We start from the raw sequence: 27799 nt of genomic DNA on the forward strand, positions 1-27799 counted from the left end.
TAGTTATCATTCAGCTAGTGTTAGAAACATAAATTGTGACTAAGGTTTAGTGGAAGATTTTAATTCAAACCTTATGGAAATAAGACATTTATAATCAGAGCCAGAACCAGTTTCAGCCAGGTTGGTAACGAAAGTGTTAATTCCTCCTTTTTGTCAAAAGCTTCAATCAGAATATCTCTAAATTTCTGCCTATTTGCTGATCCTCTGAGTTTCCACATTCTTCTTTTCTAGACTTCTTTGAGTTCTTTTAACTACTAACTTATCTTGGAGAATACATTCTTTACAAAGGAAATGAAAAAGACTGTGCTGCAAGGAAACAAATTGAAAATGATAGCATGTAGCAGTGAAAGCTAAAAAGCTTTAAATGAAACTGCAGGACAAGAGTTATGAACAAAGTTTGTGTGAGAGAGAATAGACAACTAAAGGGAGGAAAACAATGAGGAAAGAAAAGCAAATATCAATATACTACCTAACAATAAATGGGAATTTGATTTAAACAGAAAATAATCCAAGGCTTTCATTATTCAAAGGACTATGGTTAACACATTTGTCTATAACTAAATAAGCATTCTAAGTAATTTTGATGTGATAAATAGATATAGAGTAAAAATTTCCAAAAATATTCTGAAAGTATTTCAGAGAAAAACTTTGTAATCATTTATTTCTAATGAACACAATGGAATAGGCACACATAATCTCAAAGTACAGCTTTAAAATATCTGTATTTTGTAAAAGCATTTCTGAATTATTTACAGACAACAGAACTTATTAAAAGGGGTAAGTAAAAAAAATGATAGAAACAGTCAAATTGGAAAAAAAAAATTTTAATGTGAATTAGATACAAAAAATTTCGGATCTTGTTAAATTTCTCCCAACCACTAGAAGTTTTTCAGATTTCCACCCGATTATTTTTAAAATATTTTGTTTTGTTGTAATCTTGCATGCTGATGATGAAAATAACATTCATTTTTTTTTCTAGAAATTAGCATCAAAACAGTATTTTTTAAGACTTTATCTAGTGAAAATCTGAAAAACTTCAAGTGGTTGGAAGAAATTTAACAAGATCCACATTTTTTCTTCAAATGACATAAACACTTTATAGAACAGTAAAGAATTAAGGAAAAAAATGAAAGCAAAGACATTTCCGTGAATTTTTTCAGGCCTGATGCTGAACTAAAAAAAAAAAAATTCTTGCAATTTTGTAAAATATGAAAAGTTCTTACTTTTCATTGAGGAAAGAAAAGCAAACATCAATATACTACCTAATAATAAATGTGAATTGGATTTAAGCAGAAAATAATCCAAGGTTTTCATTATTCAAAGGACTATAGTTAACACATTTGTCTATAACTAAATAAGTCTTCTAAGTAATTTTGATGTGATAAATAGATATAGAGTAAAAATGTTCAAAAATATTCTGAAAGTATTTCAGAGAAAAACTTTGTAATCATTTATTTCTAATGAACACAATGGGATAGGCACACATAATCATATGTAAATTTCAAATGGTAAGAAATTGTGTTTTGACCATAGCCAGTAGCAAATATTTAAATTTGAATTAAACACAAGAAATTTTCTTTTCAAAAAGCATGAAATAAAAGTACTTTATAGAAAAGTAAAGAATTAAGACAAATAACAAAATCAAAGACTATTTCAATGAATTTCCTTGAAGACTTCATTCGTATTAGAAAAAAAAAGGTAAATGTCTGCAAATATTATAAAATATGCAGAAATTCTTACCTCAAGGTATTGTGTTTTAACCAATACCAACAGCATAAAACTTCAAAAACAACCTAGTACTCCTAGGTTAAACACAGTTTAGATTCTTGACAAAATCAGAGTAAATGAATAAAAAGAAATGAAAGTATATTGACTGGAAGCTGTGACTGTGACGTCCCATAATTCAGTGTATGTTTATTAAGGAGATTTTTAAGAAATTCCTTTCCCCCTTGTAATTCATGATTAGCATTTTTGAGTACAGCTTAATACAGTAGTAATATTAAGAAAACCTCTATTAGATGTTGTTCCTTCAGTGCTGCCTGCCCAAAAGAATTTGCACCTATGTTCTTTGTCTATCAGAAATATAGTTAGCTAACAATCGTCAGATTTACAATTATTCCAACACATCTTCAGGTTCTATTTCAAAATATTATATATCTAATTATACATCCCTTTAAAAATAAGCAATACAATTAAGCATTAAAGATTAAAAATTACGAATTAAAAATTAAGAATAAAAATTATACTTTGTTATATTAAGAATTAAAATTTATAAATTATACATTATAAATATGAATTAGTATATATATCAATCATGTAAAAACAAGTATATAAGTATATGTCAAATACAGAATGTGAGATATAAGATTAAACATCAGAATAAAAATGTCCCTGTTTAAATGTGATATATAACAAGAAAAATTCAAATACATATCTTTTTTTTTTTTTGCTGGTTCTGAAATGGTGATTTGAAGAAGATAATGGAACTATGGGTGATTAATACCAAGGAGAGTAATTACACTATATATGTGTATATATATGGGTATACAGTTTTGTATATGTATATATATATATATATATATTGTAATCCTCCAATACTGAAACACGTGTAGTTCCTTCACATTTAATAAATATAAGTATTAACTAAAGTATGATATAACTAATGAAGTATATTATATACCCAGCTGGTAATTTTGGTTATATCCTTTCAGTATTATTTCGTGATGTGCAAACTGATGCTATGAGTTTACTGTCAGATATACTCATTAGGTTATTTTTGTATTATCTGAAATAGAATACCCGCATATCGATTAATCCCCAAAAATTGAATATTGACTTTTATCAGATACTTTGTATATTTATAGATAAATATATAAATATACGATAAATAAGACCTTAAAGTATGATATGTAGATGCATATAATGCTGTAGGTTGCACCTGATTGATTTGGAAATTTGTTTTCCCAAATTATATATATGTGTGTGTGTGTGTGTGTGTGTGTGTGTGTATACACACACACATGCAGGGTGTGGTGAATGTATTGTCTAAATTATGCAAAAACGAAAATATCTCTGACATCTCATTTTAACAGATATATTTACCAAAATTACAAAAAAATATCTTGAAATACTAAAGAGTAACTTTATTTCATAAAATCGCCATTGGCTTCAAGCATGGTCTCCAGACGACTTTGGAATCTCCTGCAACTGTTCTGGATGGTCTCCTTGTTTAAGTTAGTGAATCCTGCCATAATCCTTGCCTTCAATTCAGTTTTGCTGTTACAAGGAGTTTTGTTGGTCTCTTGTTCAACTGTGCTTCACACATGATAATCAAGGGGGTTGCATTCCGGGGAGTTAGGTGGTCAGATGTTAGGGGTGATGTGGTCACAGAAATTGTTACAGCCATGACTGGGTTCTCCTGCTTGTGTGGCTTGGTGCACAGTTCTGTTGCTAGACATAGGGTCTTCCAGCAGCCACCTTCTTGTCCCAGTACAGCACTACTTCCTCCAGATACTTGATGTAGGTCTGTGTGGGGATATGAATCGTGGCATAACGTCGCCATCACTAGTGATCACTCCAAACACCATGATATTGACTGGGTGTTTGATTTTTATCACTCTTGATACATGTTTTGGGGACATGGCAAGCCAACAGTTGTTCTGCGTGTTCACCATCTGTTCGTATTGGAGCTTCCGGCATGAATGCCAAACACTATAGCTTGTCATTTTAAAATTTTTGGCAGAGTGAATTGTGTCAAGGTGCTGTTTTTCTGACAGATGGTGCCCTACTGACCCTACTGTATTGTGTACAGACTCAAGAGCTGAAAGCTTCATGTGTTGATACTTGAGTCATTCTGTTGCTTTTGCTAAATATTATTAAAAATATACATATACTCATATTTTGAGTTCTATTTTTCTTGTTTGCATCATCCTACCTGTATATGAATGTATATATAAATCTATGTATGTATGTGTGTGAGAGAGAGAGAGAGAGAGAGAGAGAGAGAGAGAGAGAGAGAGAGAGAGAGAGAGAGAGAGAGAGAGTGTACTACATCAAAAGATGCACCGAAAGGCATGACAACTTGCCAGATGGTATGAGCATTGTAGATCAGTTCTGCCCTCAACTCCTAGCTCTAATGTAGTTAGACATTATAGCTCCAGAAAGATTAGAATGTGGAGTTCATGCACTACATATAGAAAGGGAACACAGAAATTGTAGTTTGCATTGATGCTTTTTATAATGTTTCATGAAATTGGCAGAATCAATTATGTGAACATAAAACTCAGTTACATGAGCAAATGCTGCCAGTCTCATTCATTGCAATTTATATATACATACATACATACATGTGTGCATAATCTTATGTATACACAACTGTGTGTGTGTGTATATATATATATATGTGCGTGTGTATGTGTGTAATGTTTTTCACTACTTCCATACTTTTATGTTTTAATGTTTATTAATAAACTGAATTAATTTTATTAAGGCTTTCAATAATAACAATGGCAGTAACAACACCACCACCAACAACAACAACAATATTTGTACACATTGTCTCTGAGTGAGACTTGTACAAATACAAAGCAAAAGCCAAACATAATGATAATAATAATAATAATGATAATAATGATAATAATAATAATGATAATAATAATAATAATATTAATAATAATAATAATAATAATAATAATAATGATGCTTTCTACTATAAGCACAAGGCCTGAAATTTTGGGGTAGAGGGATAGTCGATTACTTTGAACCAAGTGCTCAACTGGTACTTTATTTATCGATCCCAAAAGAATGAAAGGCAAAGTCGATCATGATAGAATTTGAACTCAGAACATAAAGACAGACGAAATACTGCTAACCATTTTGCCCAGCATGCTAACGATTCTGCCAGCTCATCACCTTTATAATTAATAATAATAATCTTTTCTACTCTAGGTACAAAGCCTGAAATTTTTGGAGAGGGAGGGCCCAGTCAATTAGGTCAACTCCAGTATGCAACTGGTACTTAATTTATCGACCCCTCCTCCGAAAGGATGAAAGGCAAAGTTGACCTCAGCAGAATTTGAATTCAGAACATAAAGACAAATGAAATACCACCAAATGGCAGTGCCCCAGCATGGCCACAGCTTGTGAGCTGAAACTAGATAAAGATAAAAGATAAAGATAAAGCATTTCGCCTGGTGTGCTAACATTTCTGCTAGCTCACCGCTTCATAATAATAATAATAATAATGATAATAATAATAATAATAACAACAACACAATTTGCTAATAAATGTTAATGCTCTTCATCAACAGCATCTTTACTGAATTTTCTAAAGTCCTAGATTTTCAAAGTAAGTCAAAGAAAGCAATCTTTCAGTTGCCCAAATTCAAGTTTATGAACGAGTTTCTTTCCAAGGGAAATATCCCTATAGAAATGGATTGTTCAGTCAAACATTGAGAATATATTTTTGCTGGTCTCTAGTATACTTTTTAATAAAAGAATTAGCATACATTTTTGTCTATTTTTTTTTTCCTTTTTAAATTACAAACTAAGATTTATTGTTACCTTTCAAATAAGCATTTCAGGATCTTTGCTGTTGTTCAAGTTGTTAATATAATTGAATATATTCAATATTCATATAAATCAGAGAGAGAGAGTTAATGTGAAATCATTATGAACATGATGATGACATTCATCATCACCACCAATTCCATGACCGTTACCACTATTACACATCAGAATTAGCATCGTCATCACCATTATCATCATAATCATCATCACCATCATTATTATTACCCAACCCAACCCTCATAACCGTTAACATCATCACCATTATTGTTACCTTCACCATCATCCCCACATCAAAATTAAATCACCACCAACCAACTCCACCCCACCACCACCACCACCACCAGCTGCAGCAGTAGCAGTAGCAGCCACAGCAGCATTATTTTATTTTATTATTTTTTTAATATATATTGAAAGTCTAATGATATAATGTCTGACATCGTTTGAAAGGCTATGCAAAACAACTATTGCATATGCCTATAATGAATTAATTTATTTTTTCAAAGGAATTTCAGCATAAAGCATTCTGATCAATATTTTCAATTGTTCAGTTGATAGCATGATATATTATTAGATTAGGATTATATTTAATAACATAGTGGTTGCCTTCAAGTTCTGCATCACTCAGCTTGCTTATTCACTCTCTACGGTATTCCAGCTGTTCTCCTCCCTGTCAGCCCTATTTCTCTGCTTCATGCAAAGATGCCAATAACTTCCTTATATTGAAAATCAAAAGCGACACTTACCAAAACCTGTATGCTGCTGACTTTTATATTTCTGAATTTAGAATGGTAATAAACAAATAATTTATTATTATTTTTTTTTAAAGATATTTATCTAAAAGAAATAAAATAAAAGAAAAGAAGGAGCTACTGAAGAAAGTTAGGCAAGTATTTAGAAGCATGTTGTAGTATTTGAACTACTGATCTTTTATTTTATATTAAATTCATCATCAAGGCACATAATGCAATCAGCCAACTATCAGTTTTTTATACTGTCTGCTGTGAGCCAATGGGAGAGCCTCAATGTGGTTGCTCAGTCAGCTAGAAATAGACAGCATCTTTTTCTTTCAGCTCAAATTCTATAGCCTTAAATAAAGGACACTTAAGACAGTGACATACTCAACGATGGATTGAACATGGTTAGACAGTCTTTGATCATAGGTCTCATCAATCAGTACTGACCCGATGGCTAAACATCATAATAATTATTTTTTGCATGATTGCAAAAACAGATTTCATTATATATCTAATGTCCTTTCCATCCCAAGATGATGGTGTATATTTTGATGGAGATTTGGCTACTATCTTTAGCATGACAAGTGATGCACATGTTCTCTTATTGGTTTGTTAAATGTATGTTGTAGTTGAACTAAAGGTTATTTAATAAAAGGTACACTGACTGTGAAGTTAGAATGCTCTCACTACTGGATGCATGGCTGTGAATTCAAACTTTAATCTTTATATTGTATCTTTAGACAAGGTGAGTAATGTCTCAATCTGCATCAGTTATATTATTGCACTTCAATGATAAAACGTATCACATTATGCTGTTTGTCATCAAGCAATAAAAAAATATTTTGGCCCATCAATCAAAAGAAGCTATTCCACCCATGAAGAAAATGGGCGTTTAACAATAAGTTATCAAGGAGGAAAACATAAAAATTGTTATTATCATTAACAATCTAAATTTGTAACAATCTAAAATTGATCACCTCAGGTTTTACTCAAATATTTGGTTTTACAGCTGGTGGTACTATGGGGGAAACTAAACACTGGTTGTTGTACTTCTGCATCTCCATTGTTAGTCTTTCTCTCTTTGCTGTTAAACCAAGAGACTTCTTTTTTAAATTTTCAAAAATCTTTTATTCAGAAGAGGTTAGAGTTCATGAGCTGTTACTGGGTCTCTGAGGTTGCTGAAAAGGAAAACGGCACCATTAGACTGGGGCCTGGTTCAATGTCTTGAGACAGAATGAACTCTGCTAAAGGTACCCAAGGGTGAGGTAATGATGTTAAGCTGAACAATGGATTATGTCTATCACCCAAGAAGATATTGTAAAGGAGAGAAAATATAATTGAAATAACCTAGAAAAAATAGATATTGTTTATGTTGCTTCCATAATATCTTTAAATCATCTCCAGACTAATGCCTGAGTTGGCAGTCATTTAAATAAATATCCTTTTGAGCCCTACATGGTTGCTTGACCTGCAAGAAATAACAATCAAAACTCCTTTATTTCATGTCTTACTATCTTAGAAAAGAAAGATACATCAGACAATGTGATTCTGAATGCATGATGAGATGGAGAATACAGAATGGACACCACCTGAATGTTATTAATCATAGGTCGACATGATGAAAGTCAGTTTCATGCTAAACTATGACAACTTGCATTATCTATATTTGAAGAGCTTACTTTCAAAGCCATCGGAATGGCTTTTGAGTAATTGTTTAAAACAACAACTTGAATATATCTGATTTTGATTGGAAGATTAAGATTCACCTACTGTCTGTATGGCATCTATCCCAAAGCCAGCAAGTCTTTAAATTACATCTGGTAGTGGGGCTCTGGTTTAGGAATCCAGGGTTTTGAGGAGTGTGGAACCATCTCTTAGCCACCTGGCCCCAGAGCAGTAACACCTGTCTGGGTCCCACTTATTGGTTAATTAGCATGTCACAGAACTACCTTTGGAGGGCCCTTTCAGCTCATTAAATGGATGCTCAGCTAAGAGAAAGTAACTCCATATGAGGGAGTGCTGGAAAGTTCCTGGCTTAAAGGGTATCATGAGGGTCTGGTTGGGGGCCCAGCCTTCCAAGTTCTTTTACAGGGATTAGAAAAACTGAAGGACTGCTGCAAAAAATTTCATGTGCATGAAACCAACAGCTTGTAGATCGTGTTTTAATCAATATTATGAAATCAACCAAACATGCACTTATACAGGTTTTGAAAATAAGCTCCTCACTTAATGTCCTTAATGTGTACATGATTATTCTTTATTAATCAGAGAAATAAAGTGAGTACTATTCTATGGTTTACTTGTTCCAATCATTGGACTGCAGCCATGTTGGTGCACTGCCTTGAAAAATTTTAGTTGAATGAATTTACCCTAGTATGTTCTTTTTTCTTTTCAAGCCTGGTACTTATTTTATCTGCTCCTTTTGCTGACCTGCTAAGTTTGGGGGACATAATCAAACACACACTGGTTGGGGGACAAACACAGACACAAAGATACATGCATGCTACTTATTTATTCCCTCCCGCTCATCCCTGTGGAGGCACATGGCCTAGTGGTTAGAGCAGTGGACTTACGGTCGAAGGATCATGGGTTCGAATCTCAGACTGGGTGATGTGTGTGTTTATGAGTGAAACGCCTAAGCTCTATGTGGCTCAGACAGAATGTAATGGTGAATTTCTGCTGACTCCTTCACCATGGCTTTCTCTCCCTCTTTCCTCCTGCATCTAGCAGTTCATTTGCGATGGACCAGTGTCCTGTCCAGGTGGGGAACCTATACACCAATGAAACTGGGAAACTGGCCCTTATGAACCAGGCATGGCTCGAGAAAGAACAAACAACAACAACGTGTCCCTGGTGACTGGTGAGAGAAAGAGAAGTTGTCTACAAACTGGAGATTCAACTTGAATGGTCACAACAGAGTGAACTCTAATAAAGCAACTCCAGGGCCAGGTTGAAGTGTTAAGTCTGTTGACAGAAGACACATTAACTCTGTCACCCAAGAACTCAGAATACAAAGAGCTGGAATAAATACTATAAAAGGTGTCTAACAATTTTGGCAATCCACTGCTTTGGATTGGTACTATTTTACAGTGATCTTGAAAAAGTGCAAAGTAAAGTTGGCTCAGTGTAAATTGAACTCAGTGTACTTGAATCCAGAACAAATTTAATGTTACTGATAACTTTAAGTAATACATCATCATCATTTAACTTCCGTTGGCATGTTGAAAGGCCACACCCAGACTCCAGTCTGATTTCGCATGGTTTTCTATAGCTAGATGCCCTTCCTAATGTCAACCACTCTGAGAGTGTAATGGGTGCTTTTACGTGTCATTGTCATGGGTGTCATCTGTGTGACACCAGTATCTACCAAAACTGCAATTTTGCTTGGCTTGATGGGTCTTCTCAAGCATGACATAATGCCAAAGATGTTGGTCATTGTCTCCGTGAAGCCCAATACTCGAAAGGAACTTGACCACTTTGCTTCCATGAGGCCCAGTGCTCAAAAGGAACTCAGCCACTCTGCCTCCATAAAGGTAGCATGCTGGGAGAATCATTAGCTTGCTGGGCAAAATGCTTAATGACATTTTGTTTGTCTTTATGTTCTGAGTTCAAATTTCACCAAGGCCAATTTTACCTTTCATCTTTAGGGTTCATAAAATAAGTACCAGTTAAGCACTGGGTTCAATGTAACTGACTTACCCCTCCTCAAAAATTGCTGGCTTTGTACCAAAATTTGAAATCAATATATGTGCTAATGTCGAATTTCCATAATGTATATATTTTGGTAGCATCATTCTGCAAGCTCAGGTTTTATAGTTTTCTAGTTTGTTTTAGATATCACGAACAAGGCTATACAGAAACACCACTTCAATATGAAATGAAAGTTCTGTATTTTACTAGAAACATTGTAATTAAACAGATAAGGAGAAAAAAGAAAAGAAAGAATTTGATTCAGCATACAGTATATTTATTAAAAAAGTGTATTCTACTATAATTCTGGGTTGATCAATACATTATTGTTGGTAGATGGAAAATGTTCAGAAGCTTGTCATATGTATGTAGGCCTCTCCCGCCCTCCCACTATCTCTCTTTCTTTCTTTCTTTCTCTACAGCAAGAGTGTCTTGTGGAGGAAAGTGGGTGAAGACCCACCTGTGCATTAGCCAAATCGACTACATCCTTGCCAGAAAAAGGGAAAGATGGCTGCTTATGAATGCCAAAACCTTCCCAGGCGAAGAATGTACCCCACAACATAGAATGGTAGTCAGTGACTTTAGGATCAGGACTAAGAGGACGACTAGAAGACGACCAACATGGAGAAGAAGGGTTGGAAGCTTAAAGATCCTGCTAATGGACAGAGATTTAGAGACATGTTACTTGAAGCCTTCGACGAAATAGAAGGGGGCATAGCTACACATGGGGTAGAAGATAACTGGGCGCTTCTAAGGGACAACCTGCTGAAAGCCACTGACCAGATCTGTGGCTGGTGCAAAGTCCCCACAAGACCCAAAATAACGTGGTGGTGGAACAATACTGTTGATAGGGCTATTAGACAAAAGAAACAGGCTTGGAAGGACTGGAAGAACGGTGGTAGCAGGGAAGTGTATCAGACTGCAAGAAGGGAAGCTAGGAGGCAGGTTTATTTAGCCAGAGGGGAAGCAGATAGGAAAAAATTTGCCAATGTCCTGCGCCGTGAGGATGAAAGACTTGAGGTATTTCGTATAGCAAGACAGTGTGTGAGAGAGAATCATGATGTGGTAGGAGAAAAATGTGTTCGCACGGATGACGGCTCACTTGCGCTAAATGAGGATGCAAAGAGAGAGGTTTGGAGAAGCCACTATGAAAGGTTGCTGAATGAGGAAAATGAATGGGATAAAGAGAGTCTGCCGAATGTTGACCCAACAGAGGGACCAGCAATCCGAGTTGACAGTTCCTTAGTAGATAAGGCAATTAAAAGCATGAAAACAGGGAAAGCCCCAGGCCCATCAGGAATTACTGCAGAGATGCTCAAAATATCTGGTAGTGTCGGCTATAGCCTAGTCACCCGTATAGTTAACCAGGTGATACACGAAGGAGTCATTCCCAATGACTGGTGTAGCAGCATAATAGTCAGCTGCTACAAAGGTAAAGGTGACGCCCTAGATACAAATAGCTACAGGGGTATCAAGCTGCTGGATCAGGTAATGAAGGTTACGGAGAGGGTTATAGCCCAACTAATTAGAGAGAGAGTTAGCCTAGATCAGATGCAGTTTGGGTTCGTGCCAGGGAAAAGTACTACTGATGCTATTTTCATGGTAAGACAGCTGCAAGAGAAATACCTAGCCAAAGACAAGCCCCTATACCTGGCTTTTGTTGATATGGAGAAAGCCTTCGACAGGGTCCCCCGATCCCTCATCTGGTGGTCAATGAGGAAACTAGGGATAGATGAATGGTTAGTGAAAGCTGTACAAGCCATGTACAGAGACGCTGCTAGTAAGGTGAGGGTTGGCACCGAGTACAGTGAAGAATTCAGGGTAGAGGTTGGGGTCCACCAAGGTTCAGTCCTCAGTCCCCTCCTATTTATCATAGTCCTCCAGGCAATAACGGAGGAATTCAAGACAGGATGCCCCTGGGAGCTCCTCTATGCTGATGACCTTGCTCTAATTGCTGAGTCTCTATCAGAACTAGAGGAGAAGTTTCAGGTATGGAAACAAGGTTTAGAATCGAAGGGCCTTAGAATCAACCTAGCCAAAACCAAAGTCCTAATAAGTAGGAAGGTAGACCAATCACAAACGCCTTCAGGTAGATGGCCCTGCTCGATCTGTAGAAAAGGTGTAGGTAGAAACTCTATAAGATGCACCAAGTGTAAGCTATGGACACATAAGAGGTGCAGCAATGTCAAAGGAAGGCTAACTAGGAAGATGGTTTTTGTATGTGGCAGATGCTCAGGAACAATTAACACTGAAGATGCTCTGAGACCAACTTCCGTCACTTTCCAGGGAGAAAAGCTAGAAGTAGTTGATAGTTTCCGTTACCTAGGTGACCAAGTCAGTAGCGGGGGCGGGTGCACTGAGAGTATAACTGCTAGAGTAAGAATAGCCTGGGCAAAGTTTAGAGAGCTCTTACCTCTGCTGGTGACAAAAGGCCTCTCGCTCAAAGTAAAAGGCAGACTGTATGATGCATGTGTACGTACAGCCATGCTACATGGTAGTGAAACTTGGGCTGTGACTGCTGAGGATTTGCGTAAGCTCGCAAGAAATGAAGCTAGTATGCTCCGATGGATGTGTAACGTCAGTGTTCATAATCGACAGAGTGTAAGTACCTTGAGAGAAAAGTTGAACCTAAGAAGTATCAGTTGTTGTGTGCAAGAGAGACGTATGTGCTGGTATGGTCATGTGATGAGAATGGCTGAAGATAGTTGTGTGCGAAAGTGCCACACCCTGGCAGTTGAGGGGACCTGTGGAAGAGGTAGACCCAGGAAAACCTGGGTCGAGGCGGTGAAGCACGACCTTCGAACTTTAGGTCTCACCAAGGAAATGACCAGTGACCGAGACCTTTGGAGGTATGCTGTGCGTGAGAAAACCCGGCAAGACCAGTGAGAACAGTCAAAATCAAGATCAAACCAAATTGAGGTCGATCAACATCAGGGCCCCCGTGCAGGTGACACGTAAAAGTACCATCCGTTCGTAGCCGTTCGCCAGCCCTGTCTGGCCCCCGTGTAGGTGGCACATAAAAGCACCATCCGTTCGTGTTCGTTGCCAGCCTGGCCTGGCCCCCGTGCCGGTGACACGTAAAAGTACCATCCGTTTGTGGCCGTTTGCCAGCTCTGTCTGGCCCCCGTGCCGGTGACACGTAAAAGCACCATCCGTTCGTGGCCGTTTGCCAGCTCTGTCTGGGCCCCGTGCCGGTGACACGTAAAAGCACCATCTGTTCGTGGCCGTTTGCCAGCCCTGTCTGGCCCCCATGTCGGTGACATGTAAAAGCACCATCCGTTCGTGTCCGTTGCCAGCCTCGCCTGGCCCCCGTGCTGGTGACACGTAAAAGCACCATCCGTTCGTGGCCGTTTGCCAGCCCTGTCTGGCCCCCATGTCGGTGGCATGTAAAAGCACCATCCGTTCGTGCCCGTTGCCAGCCTCGCCTGGCCCCCGTGCCGGTGACACGTAAAAGCACCATCCGTTCGTGGCCGTTTGCCAGCTCTGTCTGGCCCCGTGTTGGTGGCACGTAAAAGCACCATCCGTTCGTGTCCGTTGCCAGCCTCGCCTGGCCCCCGTGCCGGTGACACGTAAAAGCACCATCCGTTCGTGGCCGTTGCCAGCTCTGTCTGGCACCTGTGCAGGTGGCACGTTAAAAGCACCCACTACACTCACGGAGTGGTTGGCGTTAGGAAGGGCATCCAGCCGTAGAAACACTGCCAGATCTGACTGGGCCTGATGAAGCCTTCCAGCTTCACAGACCCCAGTTGAACCGTCCAACCCATGCTAGCATGGAGAACGGACGCTAAATGATGATGATGATGATGATATATATATATATATATAACCACTGGGCCGTGTGCCTGCACAAGGACGAGTGGGACGGAATAAATAAGTAGCATGCATGTATCTGTGTCTGTGTTTGTCCTCAAACCAGTGTGTGTTTGATTATGTCCCCCAAACTTAGCAGGTCAGCAAAAGGAGCAGATAAAATAAGTACCAGGCTTGAAAAGAAAAAAGAACATACTAGGGTAAATTCATTCAACTAAAATTTTTCAAGGCAGTGCACCAACATGGCTGCAGTCCTATGATTGGAACAAGTAAAACATAGAATAGTACTCACTTTATTTCTCTGATTAATAAAGAATAATCATGTACACATTAAGGACATTAAGTGAGGAGCTTATTTTCAAAACCGGTATAAGTGCATATTCAGTTGATTTCATATCGATTAAAACACGATCTACAAGCTGTTGGTTTCATGCATATGAAATTTTTTGCAGCAGTCCTTCAGTTTTTCTAAGCCCTGTAAAAGAACTTGGAAGGTGGGGCCCCCAACCAGACCTTTCATGATACCCTTTAAACCAGGAACTTTCCAGCACTCCCTCATATGGAGTTACTTTCTCTTAGCTGAGCATCCATTTAATGAGCTGAAAGGGCCCTCCAAGGGTAGTTCTGTGACATGCTAATTAACCAATAAGTGGGACCCAGACAGGTGTTACTGCTCTGGGGCCAGGTGGCTAAGAGATGGTTCCACACTCCTCAAAACCCTGGATTCCTAAACCAGAGCCCCACTACCAGATGTAATTTAAAGACTTGCTGGCTTATGAAGCTTGCATTTTCTGTTTGTCTGTTTGTGATTCTGCTATACCTCTTGTGTATCCATAGCTTACATTGAATACAGCATCTGGAGTTTATACCTACTCCTTTCCTGCATATAGAGCAAGGCCATCGCCTTGACAATACCAGTTTCCTGTCTTCTCTCCTACTTACTAATTTAACCTCAAGACTCTAGGATTAACTTTCAAGCTTAGAATTTTCTCTCTAATTCCCCTATAGAATCAGCTATAGAAACTAGATTATCAGCATTAAGGAAATCCTATAGACAGCCAGTCTTAAACTCCTCTGTAATGGCCTGGAGGATTATGATGAATAGGAGAGGAGTAGAGACTGGGCTTTGATGAACTCTACTCTCATGCTAAATTCTCTACTGAAATTTTTAACACTAACTTTACTCACTACATCTTTCAACATAGATTGTACAGCCCCAACAAACCTTTCATCTACATCTAGTTTCCTCAGGGACTATCAAATCACTGAACATGGTACCTAGTTAAATGCCTTCTCCAAGCCAGTGAACATCAGCAATAGTGGTTTACACTTAGCAAAGTATTTCTCCTGCACTTGCTGCTCTAGAAATATTGTGAATTTCTTCCAGGCATCATGCCAAACTGCATTTCATCTAGTTCTAGATGCTCTAACACCCATGTACATGCATGATATAATAATCCTCATCCAAATTTGCATTGTGTTTAACATTCATTTATTTAAGTTGGCTGATTCATTACATTAATCCTTTCGATACCAACCTGGCTGAAACTGCCTCTGGCTCTGTAGTACATATGCCTTGTTTCCATAAGTTCTGAATTAAAATCTTTCACCAAACCTTAGTCACAGTTTATGTTCTTAATGATAACCAAGTTATTTTACTAACTTCTTTATTATATTTAAAATTAATTGAAAGAAACATAGAGCATCTCAAAATAAATATGGTAATGAAAGGGTTAAGATGAAACTTAATGAGACAGTTTTGCTATGCACTTCCTGTCACCTACCTTCACCTGTTTTTCAAGTAAGGTATATCTTTTCTACTTGCCATTACATGGCAAAAACTGATGGGAATTTTGCTTACAGAAAAAAATAATAAACATTATCAAAAAAAATCACCATTTTTACTCAAACAATATTAATGAAGACACATGAAATCATGATTCACAGATGCATGCACATACACTCACACATAATGCACATATACACACATGCATGCATGCGCACACACATATCATATGTCCACACACTCACACACACACATACACGCTCACATGTTGATTATATCAAAAGTTAATACTTTGCTCTGAGTTTTATCATAGGGAGTTTATGACTGAAATGTATTATAAAATTTTCACAACTCATAACCTTTCTAATTATGTGTGTATGTGTGTGTGTGTGCATGAGCACACACACACACACAATGGTGGTGATGACTGCAAAGAAAGATTACTCCATACCTGAAGTGTTATTAGCTTGGTCAGAGTCATACACTATGTGTGGTACACACCACAAAATTTATCTCAGTCATTCAGCTTGCAATCTTTGAGATGGAAGTACTCTGAATTGGCTGTTTTCAAATGATGTACCATGGATTTAAAAGGCATATAACATATATATATATAGGTCCCAGAGTTTATTGTGGCATGTGTAAATGGGTCTGTGTGTTTTATATTTGGTATCTACCAATCAAAAACGGCCCACACACACAAACATATGTATATACACACACACACATAGAGATGTGCACAGAGACACACACACTCACACCATTCTGACCTTTGAGACCAGTCCCCAAAACCACTGAACCGTGACAGACTAACCCAGAAACCAAAAAATCCTTTTAATTCCATATTGCTCTTCCTTCCCCCACCCCAACCAACCTTCCACACTGTCCCTTAAAATAGCAAACAATCCTTAGCTACACACACGACAAAAAATGCCAGAAGATAGGTTGGTTCCTCTCGAATTCTTTGTAAACTCTTAAATGTATCTCCTTCTGTGTATATATATACTACCAAACAAACAGGATTTTTATTGAACTCCTAATACTTTTTGTTGAATATTTTCTTAAATACTTTCTTGTAAACTGTTTTTAACATTTTCTTATTATTATCAAAGAATGTATATCAGTATTTTGATACTTTTGTGACAACCAGTACTTAACACAACAAAGCTTTACATTTTACTTCTGACAATCTTTTTCTAAAAAAGTGAAACCGGTCAAGTGAATACACATCTCTAAAATTGCATTTTCAAACCTTCTTTCATATATATTTCCACTTGTGCAGTACCTTACAAGTTCACTTTGATATATATATATATGTGTGTGTGTATATATATATATATATGTATGTATGTATATATGTAGCAGCACATGCAGATGAAAATGAATTCAAAATATCATGTAGAGCGTAAACACTATTTTCCTCTAATGGAAAATTACATAAGAGACTAAAGAATTAAATGTATGTCATGAAATTCTAAGCCTTAGGGTCACAATAAATCCATCCATCCATCCATCCAGCTAGCCAGCTACCCACCTACCTACCCACCCACCTACCAACCTTTCTACCTATCTATTATCTATCTATCTAGCTGTTTGTCTGTCTGTCTGTGTATCTATCTACCTATACATTATATATATATATATACACTATGTATATATATATATACTTGGTGACCCTGCCAGTGCTGGTGCCACGTAAAAAGCATCCAGTCAACACTACAAAGTGGTTGGCATTTGGAAGGGCATCCAGCTGTAAAAACCATGTCAAAACTGACCTTGTTTGTGCACTAACTCCACTCTGTAGGGTGGTCAGTGTTAAGAAGAGCATTCAGCTGGGAAAACCATGCCAAACCAAGCCCAGAAATTTGTTCCAGTCTTCTGCCTGGTCAGCTTCTTTCAAACCATCTAACCCATGCCAGCATGGAAGGCAGATATTAAACAATAATGATGGGTGATGACGTAGGTTTATGTATTTGTTCTGTAAGATTTCTGGTGTGAAATTGCTTGTTGAAACAGGTATTGTTATATTTTGGGATGGTCATTTGTATTTTGTTATTTTTGCCAAATAAATGTACTATATATTTGTTTTTCACTTCAGATTTACTCTATTATTGTTCATATCCTATGTCCTTGGGAATACTTTCATCATACATCCTGTGACCTCCTGTTCTGTTTAGTCAATTCTCTATAAAGCGGGATGGAAAGTCTCTGAAGAGGTCACAGGATGTGTGCTGAAAGATTTCCAAAGGGCATAAAATATGAACAATAATAAAATAAATCTGATGCGAAGAACAAATATATAGTAGATTTATTTAGCAAAAAAAAAATGATTATCCCAAAATATAACAACACACATACACACACACACACACACACACATACATACATACATAGATATAGATATATATACATATATATAATTATCAAAGTTGGGAGATAAGTCCTGGTAGATATAAAGTACGTCTCAGAAGAGTACTGAAGAACATCTAGTATTTCCAACAGTTACTTTTGTCTTAATATATGATGTACATAGGTCCAGAGAATATAAAACAAAGTTAACAATGGAAAATTAGCATATTAATTAATTATTTATTTATTCTTATATCTATAAAATCCATAAAATATAGACATTAATAAATAAATAAAATATCTGATACATGTACCAGCTGATATAATTAATATACCAATTTTCCATTGTTAACTTTGGTTATTTATATATATATATAAATGTAAGATCCAGGGGTGTAGGAAGAAAGTTAGCTTGAAGTTATTCATAGTAAATATAAAAAAACAACTTGCAGGGTCAATAGTGGTTTATTTAGATATAAGGATGTGGTTTATTTTCATATCATCATATCAAAGAACAGTAAGCTGAAAAAAGTTCTTTTATATTCCACAGTAGGTGACCAGGGTTACCCGGTGTGTAAATAAGAATACAAGAGTTACAGAATGGAGTAGGAAAGATCCAAGCTACATATATTTCATAGTGAACAGAATCTCAGAAGTGGTAAAATCCAAGTGAGGTATATACTGCCAGCTACACTGCAGGCTAAGGATATTTTGATTAGATTAAAGGTTACATTGTCATAAGGAGGTACATGCTGATGCAAGGAAGATTCAGTCAGAATATGTAACCTTTAACCCTTTCGTTACTGAATTTATTTTGAGATGCTCTGTGTTTCTTTCAATTAATTTGAAATATAACAAAGAATTTAGTAAAATAACTTGGTTATCATTAAGCTAGTGTTAGGAACATAAATTATGACTAAGGTTTGGTGGAAGATTTTAATTCAAAACTTATGGAAACAAGACATTTGTACTCAGTACCAGAGCTGGTTTCAGCCGGGTTGGTAACGAAAGGGTTAATTCAGTTAAGATATCCTTGGCTTGAAGAGTAGCCGGCAATATACAATCACTTAGATTTTACCACTTTTGAGGTTACACTCACTATGAAACATATGTAACCTGGATGGATCTTTCCTATTCCATAACTCTTGAATATATATGCATATGTATGTGTGTGTATATATATATATATATATATATATAGTTATATTGTTATATTTGGGGATGGTCATCTATTGTCAATTAAACACATGTGCTATTTATCTTCATTTTAGCTTTATTATTATTATTATTAGTAGTAGTAGTTATTTGTCAGACTTCCTTCATCATTCTTTCTCTCCCTTGTGTCTCCTCTTGTCCTCTCTATTCTATTTTGACTTTCTGCAGTATGTATCCCTGTCTGCACATGTGTTTAAGTCTGTGTCTGTGTGTCTACATGATGTTTATAGATTTACGTGCATGTATGCATGTGAATGTGTGTATGTGTGTGTGTCTATGTGTCTCAGTGTTTAGTATGAGTATGTGTGTCTTTTGTACATATTTAATGGCTTGTATATTACACTGTTTGAATCTGTGTGTCTCTTATTTATTTGTTTATTTATTTATTTATCCCCCCACCCGCATTCGGTCTTTAGCTGTCAGGTTGCACTGTGTGGTGGAGTGGAAGGGGTTATTACTCCATTCACATTTTCTGTTGAGGCTGTCAAAAACCTTACAAACAAACATATATATGTGTGTGTGTGTGTGTGTGTGCATTTATATAAATAATATAGGTGCAGAAGTGGCTATGTGGTAAGGAGGTTGCTTCCCAACCACGTAGTTCCAGGTTCAGTCACACAGCAGTGCAGCTTGGGCAAGTGTCTTCTACTATAGCTTAAGGCCGACCAAAGCCTTGTGAATGGATTTGGTAGACTGAAACTGAAACAAGCCCATCGTGTGTATATATATATATAATATATATATATATATATATATATATATATGTATATGTATATATATATCTATGCATGTGTGTCTGTATTTGTCCTTCTACATCACTACTTGACAACTGGTGTTGGTGTGTTTATGTCCCTGTAACTTAGTTGTTCAGCAAAAGAAACCAATAGAAAAGAAACCAGGCTTAACATATAAGTACTGAGTTGATTCATTTGACTACAAATTCGAGGCAGTGCCCCACCTTGGCCACAGCCTAATGAATGAAACAGGTAAGAGATAAAATATATATATATATATATATATGTACACATTTATTATAACTGAAAGGCTCTGATTTCCAGTTCTCAGAGTTGCGCATTTCCAATCATCAGCTGGTGAGCTGAGCCTGTTTTTTTTTCCTGAATATCCATTGTCTGAATATTTTTTGAAATATGAAATGAAAGTTTGAAGGAAACACTTATCTTTATGTTCTTTCATTTAAAAATCATTTGTGAATGACACATGTGAAAATGACGGCATCAGGCTCACATGTTTGATTTCATTTCTGGTTTTTCTGCTAATATTGTTATAGATGTCAAAAACTCCATACAATCGTAGTCATGAAATTGTGTTCTTGCTTAAGCAGTGATCTAAAATAATACTTCTAGGTAATATTTTTAATTAATACTTTTGAAGGATGTTTTTAAAGACAATGAGTGTGTACACTGGTGTTCATTTTGTATACCCCTGTGCAGTAGTAGTTCTGCTTAGAAACAGAGCCTGGTTTTCTTTTCTACTGGTATTAAGTCCGGTAATTCATCACTTTAGGTGAATCAACAGATACACACATGTACATACATGCATGCACACACACATGTATACACACGCCCACTGTTTAATGACTGAAACCAATAAAAGAGTAAAAAGAGTATATATATATATTTTTTTTCTCTCTTTATTTTCTCTCCTTGTTTCTTTCTGTGTTCCTTTCTGTGGAAGAGCATAGGCTTGAAACGTTAAAGACTTTTTCACTTCCTGAGTGTTAAACTAATACATCTGTTTGTTGTTTACACCACCTGTCTTTTTGTTTTGTCTTTTTGTAAATTCTCCCTATATATATATATATATATATCATGATGGTAGCATGCAAAGACACCCATTACACTCTCAGTGTGGTTGGCATCAGGAAGGGCATCCAGCTATAGAAACTATGCCAAATCAGACTGGAGTCTCGCACATCCCCTCACCTTGCTAACCCTGGTGAAACTGTGCAACCCATGCCAGCATGGGCAACGGGCATTAAATGAGGATGATGATGATGATGAGGTCATTGCGAGTACCACCTGACTGGCCCCTGTGCCGGTGGCACGTAAAAAGCACCCACTACACTCTCGGAGTGGTTGGCGTTAGGAAGGGCATCCAGCTGTAGAAACTCTGCCAGATCAAGATTGCACCCCAATCATGTAGTTTCAGGTCCAGTCCCACTGCAAGGCCTCCTGGGCAAGTGTCTTTATCTATAGCCCTGGACTAACCAAAGCCTTGTGAGTGGAAATGGCAGCCAGAAACTGAAAGAAGCACATCGTATACACACACAGACACACACGTATGTATTTTTTTTTTTTTTGCTTGTTTCAGCTCAGAGCTGTGGCCATGCTGATGCACCATCGTTTGTATACATACTTATGTGTGTGTGTGTATACGATAGGCTTCTTTCAGTTTCTGTCTACCATTTATATATATAATATAAAATCCGTTCTGTCTGTCTGTGTGTGTGTCTTCTAGGATCTTAGACATCCTCCATCCGATTGTGCTCAAATTTGATGTGTAGATACTGACAGTATCAGGGTGTGTATAAGTCTTGAAAAAATTACAAAAATCGATTCCAGGTGAGAATGCGATCGATAAAGCTGTTTTTGTCCTGCTTTTCTTCCATCAACCTGTACATAACTGCACCTTCCATTTTTTGTGTTTTTATACTGGTTAAAGGCACGTTTCTCTCCTGCCAAGCTTACTGTTTAAACCATGTTTGTGTTCTCCTAGTCAACAGCTGGTACTTTAAACTCTTCGGTTGCATATTTGTATGAATAAAATCGTTTTTCTTTGGAATAGAAAAAAAGTATCTTTATTTCTTCTTTTGCTGGTGTCTCAAATTTAGGTTAAATCAGTGTTTCTCAAAGGGGAGGCTTATGGGACGGTCGGACAACTTGTTTTGAGAAAATTTTGTTTTAATAGTTAACAACTCAGCACTGTCCATTGGACGGGGGAGGGGCATTTTGCTCGTATATATATATATATCGAAGATCGAAATCGAATCGAAATCGAATTGAACCAGCCAGGACCCCTGGTCTGGTGGTACGTAAAAAGCACCATCCGACTCGTGGCCGATGCCAGCACCGCCTCGTCTGGCTTCCGTGCCGGTGGCACATAAAATACACCAATCCGACCGTGGCCGTTGCCAGCCTCGCCTGGCACCTGTGCAGGTGGCACGTAAAAAGCACCCACTACACTCACGGAGTGGTTGGCGTTAGGAAGGGCATCCAGCTGTAGAAACACTGCCAGATAAGACTGGAGCCTGGTGCAGCCTTCTGGCTTCCCAGATCCTCGGTCGAACCGTCCAACCCATGCTAGCATGGAGAACGGAGGTTAAACGATGATGATGATGATGATGATATATATATATATCTGTGTATGTGTCTTTGCATTTGTGTTTGTCCCCTTGACAACTGATTTGTTTATGTCCCTGTAACATTAGCAGTTTGACAAAAGAGACTGATAGAATAAGTCTCAGATTTTAAATTATACTAAGTATTAGCATTGATTCATTTGATTAAAACTTTTCAACATGGTGACCCAGCATGACTGCAGTCCAATGAGTGAAACAAATAAAACATAAAATATCAATCTATCTGTCTGTCTATCTCTACATATACATATACACTCATATATTATTGTTTTTATATTACAGTATACATGTGTGAGTGTGCTTATGTAATTTGGTATATATGTATATATTATTGTGTCTTTTATTCTTTCATTCTTTTGAGCCATTTGACTGTGGCCATGCTGGAGGACCACCTTTAGTTGGACAAATCGACCCCAGGGCTAATTCTTTGTAAGCCTAGTACTTATTCTATTGGTCTCTTTTGCTGAACCACTACGTTACAGGGACATAAACATACCAACACTGGTTGTCAAGCAATGGTGGAGGACCAAACACAGACACACAAATACATATATATATATATATACGTCAGGCTTCTTTCAGCTTCTATCTACCAAATCTACTCTCAAGGCTTTGGTTGGTCCGAGGCTATAGTAGGAGACACTTACCCAAGGTGCCATACAGTGGGACTGAACCCAGAACCATGTGGTTGGTAAGCAAGCTACTTACCACCCAGCCACTCCTGTGCCTATATATATATATATATATATATATATATATTTATATATATATATACACACACACACACATAAATCTATATCAAATTCTATAAATTAGATAAGATATACAAACTTAATGTAAAAGTTTGCAAAAGAATTACAAGTAATTGGACTTATTCTAGTTTCAAAATGGACATTACTATTATCTTACAACTTATAACTCTGCTGACCCAGTGCCTAGTCTAAACAACTTAGTAAACTGATGTGCATAGACTTAGGCATGTGTCTTGAATTCACAACAAAAAATCTGTAGCAGGCTTGAACTCTGAATGTATGAGTTAGTGGTTTAATACTTTTTCACTTGGCTATTTTGAGGTGTCAAACCTATATAAGACATAATATCCTATAAACTTTTCCATTCTTTTCATGGGTTATTCTGGCAAATATCTGATGCCAAACAAAACAGAATTGCCTTTTCCTCCTGAATAGTTCAATGACTTTGATTTTTCTTGACTAGCATGAGACCACTTTTTGCTTTGCTGCCAATTGAACGGGACAGGAAAATGTTGGTGTCTTTCTTTAAGATACAATGCAGTCTGTTATTAAAAACTGACGACATGTATTATGTTACATAAAGGGTGTGATATTATTTTCTGAGTTTTGGTTCGAAAACAAGGATTACAAAATGAATATATATATGCATGCAAATAAATAAAAATAACTTCTGTAAAAACTTAACTATATAAAGAATCTAATGAAAAAAGGGCCCCATTCTGTAGAAAAAAATAACGAATATCTTACTTTTATAAAATGTTACTTATAAAGGTAAATATGAAACCTGATATTTCTTTTTATACAAACAGGTTAGAAAAATGCACCACTTTTTAAAAAAAGGATTGACTTTTAGGATTAAATAAGTTTTTGTCATCAGTCTTGGATTAAATATAACAATTTTTTTTGTTTAAGAATCTTTTGTATAGTCACAAAAAATTGAAATAGACAAACTTATACCAGATAATGCTTGTCTGTCTCTCTTTCTGACATATATATATATATATATATATATATATATATATATATTATATATATATATATATATATAATATATATATATATATATATATAGATATAAGTATATATGTGTGTGTGTTGTGTATTCATGTATATATACATATACATAAATAAGTACATACATTCACACACACATCGATATATATATATACGAATATACATACATACACTCAATCATACACACATACATACACACACATACATGCACCCCCCTTCCAGTAACGATATATTCTATATCATTCATACACTCTCTCACACACACATGATAGAATAGAAATAAATTCACTTACAATCCTATTCTAGTCAAAAACACATCTACAAATATATAGATGAAAGAGTAAATGCATAATAAATGTATTCGTTTCCTCTCTTACAGATGAATGCATGAATCTCTCTCTCTCTCTCTTACTTTTCTTCCTTTCTACATACTTCTCAAACTAGAGCTCTCTTTTTTTTCCCACTTTGACTCTTTCACTCTCTCTATCTCTAACTCAGATATACACACACACACACACACACACACGCAAATGCATGTGTACACAAACACAGACACACACACACACATATACACACACACATACACACACACACATACATACAAATGCATGCACAGACATGCACACACATAAAAATTATAGTTGAAAAGCAAATATATATATATCTCTCTTTCTTTCTGTCTTTTTCAAATTCTACACATACACACACACACACAGACAAACACACACACGCACACATAACTGAGTGAGTGAATATGTTCTAACACACAATGTTTCTATTCCTCACTCATAACATGAGTGAGTAAATCTATGTATTCTTTCTCATATGAACAAAAACACATACATACAGATGAATAACTGCATGGCTTTTCCTCTCTCTCTCTCTCTCTCTCTCTCTCTGTGTTCTTCTCCTGTTCTCACATACACACACACAAATGCATATAAATATGCAAGTATGTATTCATAAAAAATATATATATTCATCCCTACAACATAGAAATATCTTTGCTTTCTTTCCCAAGGGATACATTTCTAATAGTAGCCATCCTCTTCCCACCAGTCGTTCCCTTACATTTGTATAAGCACATTTGTTTACTGCATGCTCTATGTATCTAATTCATGAATGACTACTTTGAATTTCATTTCTCTGTTTGCAAGTAAAATTCATTGAATTTTTCTGTTTAATGAATAATCAATATTTATTTCTTTATGGAATTTTTAGTCTTCACTGAAGTGCTACAGCTCATTTCCCTTTTTCCTATCCCTCAGAAATGTATAGGATGTCAGAATTATTTATTGGAAAGCTATAACAGTGGTGAAACCTGGGTTAATGTATCAAATCAAAATTTCCTGATATGAGATAAATCAATTCAAAGATTTTCATATTCTACAAAACAAAGATAATAGCACCATTTCAAGAGAGAAAATGAAATATATTCAAACATCAGCCAGCTTCTTTCTATTCTAAGTTGCAAACCCTTTTGTTTATGTTAACATCTTTATAAAAATTGACTGAATTTCTCTGCATCTTTTGGAAATAAAAATAATTTTAGACTATTGGTTCTTCAGGAAAATATTTAATATTTTTGTTATACAAAGAAAATCCTACAGTGGCAAACCGCGGAGACTTCCAACAGAAAACAACTTCCTCCTATTTTACAGGTAGATATTAATCAGCACAATTACATGAACCATAAATTTTCTTTTATAACTTAAATGTTCTACAAAAAAATAAATGAAATAATTCAATTGAAAATATATAAAATGTTTTACTTGGGCAAAAAGCCAATCTTTTGTCAAGGGAGTCAGTATTGATTGAGTAACCTACAGTATATCGGCTGTAATTTATTTTATTGATCTTAGCAGGATGAAGAGTAAAGCTTGAACTAAGAAAGCAGAGAGACAAAATTAAATACTGTAATACTCTTAAGTCTTTTGAAAGTATATTCAATTAAACTGACCCCAGTACTTGACTGGTACTTTATTTTATTGACCCCGGAAAAATGAAAATAAATTTGTTTGGTAAACAAAATTCTAATAAAGTAAATACATTTTATTTTCATTGTTTGACTTTTGAATTTTGTATGTAATTTTGATAGAGCTTTAGACAAAGTTTGCAGGCATGGCTATGTGGTAAAAAGCTTGCTTCCCAACCACACAGTTCTGAGTTCAGTTCCACTGTGTGGGCAAGTGTCTTCAAATATAACTTAGGGCTAACCAAAGCCTTGTGAGTGGATTTAGTAGACAGAAACTGAAAGAAGCCGGTCATATATATATATATGTTTATATCTATGTGTGTGTATTTGTGTCTGTGTTTGTCCTCCTATCACTGCTTGTTGTGTTTACATCACTGTAACTTAGCAGTTTATCAAAAGAGACTGAAAGAATAAGTACTATGCTTTAAAAAACATAAGTCCTGCGGTCAATTTGTTCGACGAAAACCCTTCAAGGCAATGCTCCAGCATGACTACTGTCAAATGACTAAAACAAGTAAAAAGAATAAAAAAAGAATATATATTTTTTATGCAAGATACTAATATACTTACAGGGTTTTGTTTTGTTTTGTTTTTAACTATGATGACTTGAGTATCCAAGCTCTACTTTTATTCTACAAATTGAGAGTTCCATGTGGATATAAGAAAATGTTTTGTCAAACAATCTGAAAAGCAGAATAATATTGATGTGAATTTCTGGTGAGTCAGGTTTATGATTCATGAAGATCACATATCTTCATTTTCTTTCTCCTTTAAAATCTTTTATGTTTTGTTCCTTTGAAGGAAAATTTTTGATGCGATAACTGAGTTCAAATTTTGTCAATTTATATGATTCTGATACCAGTAAAATAAGTTTCAATAAACAATGACAAATAAAGTTATCAATAATATAAATAAATATTTTTCGATCATTTTACTCTTGGGAAACCTTGAAATTATATTATATCTCTTAGGGAATCCCTGTGTGAAATTATTATATATGTTTATTAATCTATTTATTTCTCTTACATAAAGTCTGGTTTCATAAGAGATTAAACAAATCATAAAACTGTCTTTGAAAGCTACCACAAAGAAAATTTATGAAATTTTATCTTAATATCTTGTTTTAACTAAATTCCCTTACAAATCCTTAGTTGAGGTCATTTTGCCATAAGATTGTCTTACTACTTATAGATTCCAGTACTTTGAATATGTCATGCATGTATACTAGAATTACAAATACAGAAATAAACACAAAAAGATCCAAGGGTGCTTGTGTTTATTATGAGTCTATCACTGCTTCTTGCACAACCCTCTCACACAAAACCCAAGAGTTCCGGCCAAACTTGGGACATGCTGATATAAATAATGGTTTCAAATTGTAGCGCAAGGACAGCAGTTTTGTGGGGCGGGGAGAGACTAGGTCGTTTCTATTGACCCCAATGCTCAAACGGTACTTATTTCATTGACCCCAAAAGGATGAAAGGCAAAGTCAGCCTCAGTCGAATTTGAACTCAGCATTTTACCCAG

At 36.1% G+C, this 27799-nt stretch overlaps 1 long non-coding RNA gene across 1 annotated transcript; it reads left to right on the forward strand.

Annotated features, from left to right (window-relative positions):
* Nucleotides 1-27799, forward strand: LOC118762781. Its single transcript, XR_004998530.1, has 3 exons — nucleotides 1-44; nucleotides 18859-18958; nucleotides 27788-27799. It is a non-coding gene; the product is annotated as an uncharacterized LOC118762781 (long non-coding RNA).

Source organism: Octopus sinensis, linkage group LG3, assembly GCF_006345805.1.
Source record: "Octopus sinensis linkage group LG3, ASM634580v1, whole genome shotgun sequence".
NCBI classification, from domain to species: Eukaryota; Metazoa; Mollusca; class Cephalopoda; order Octopoda; family Octopodidae; genus Octopus; species Octopus sinensis.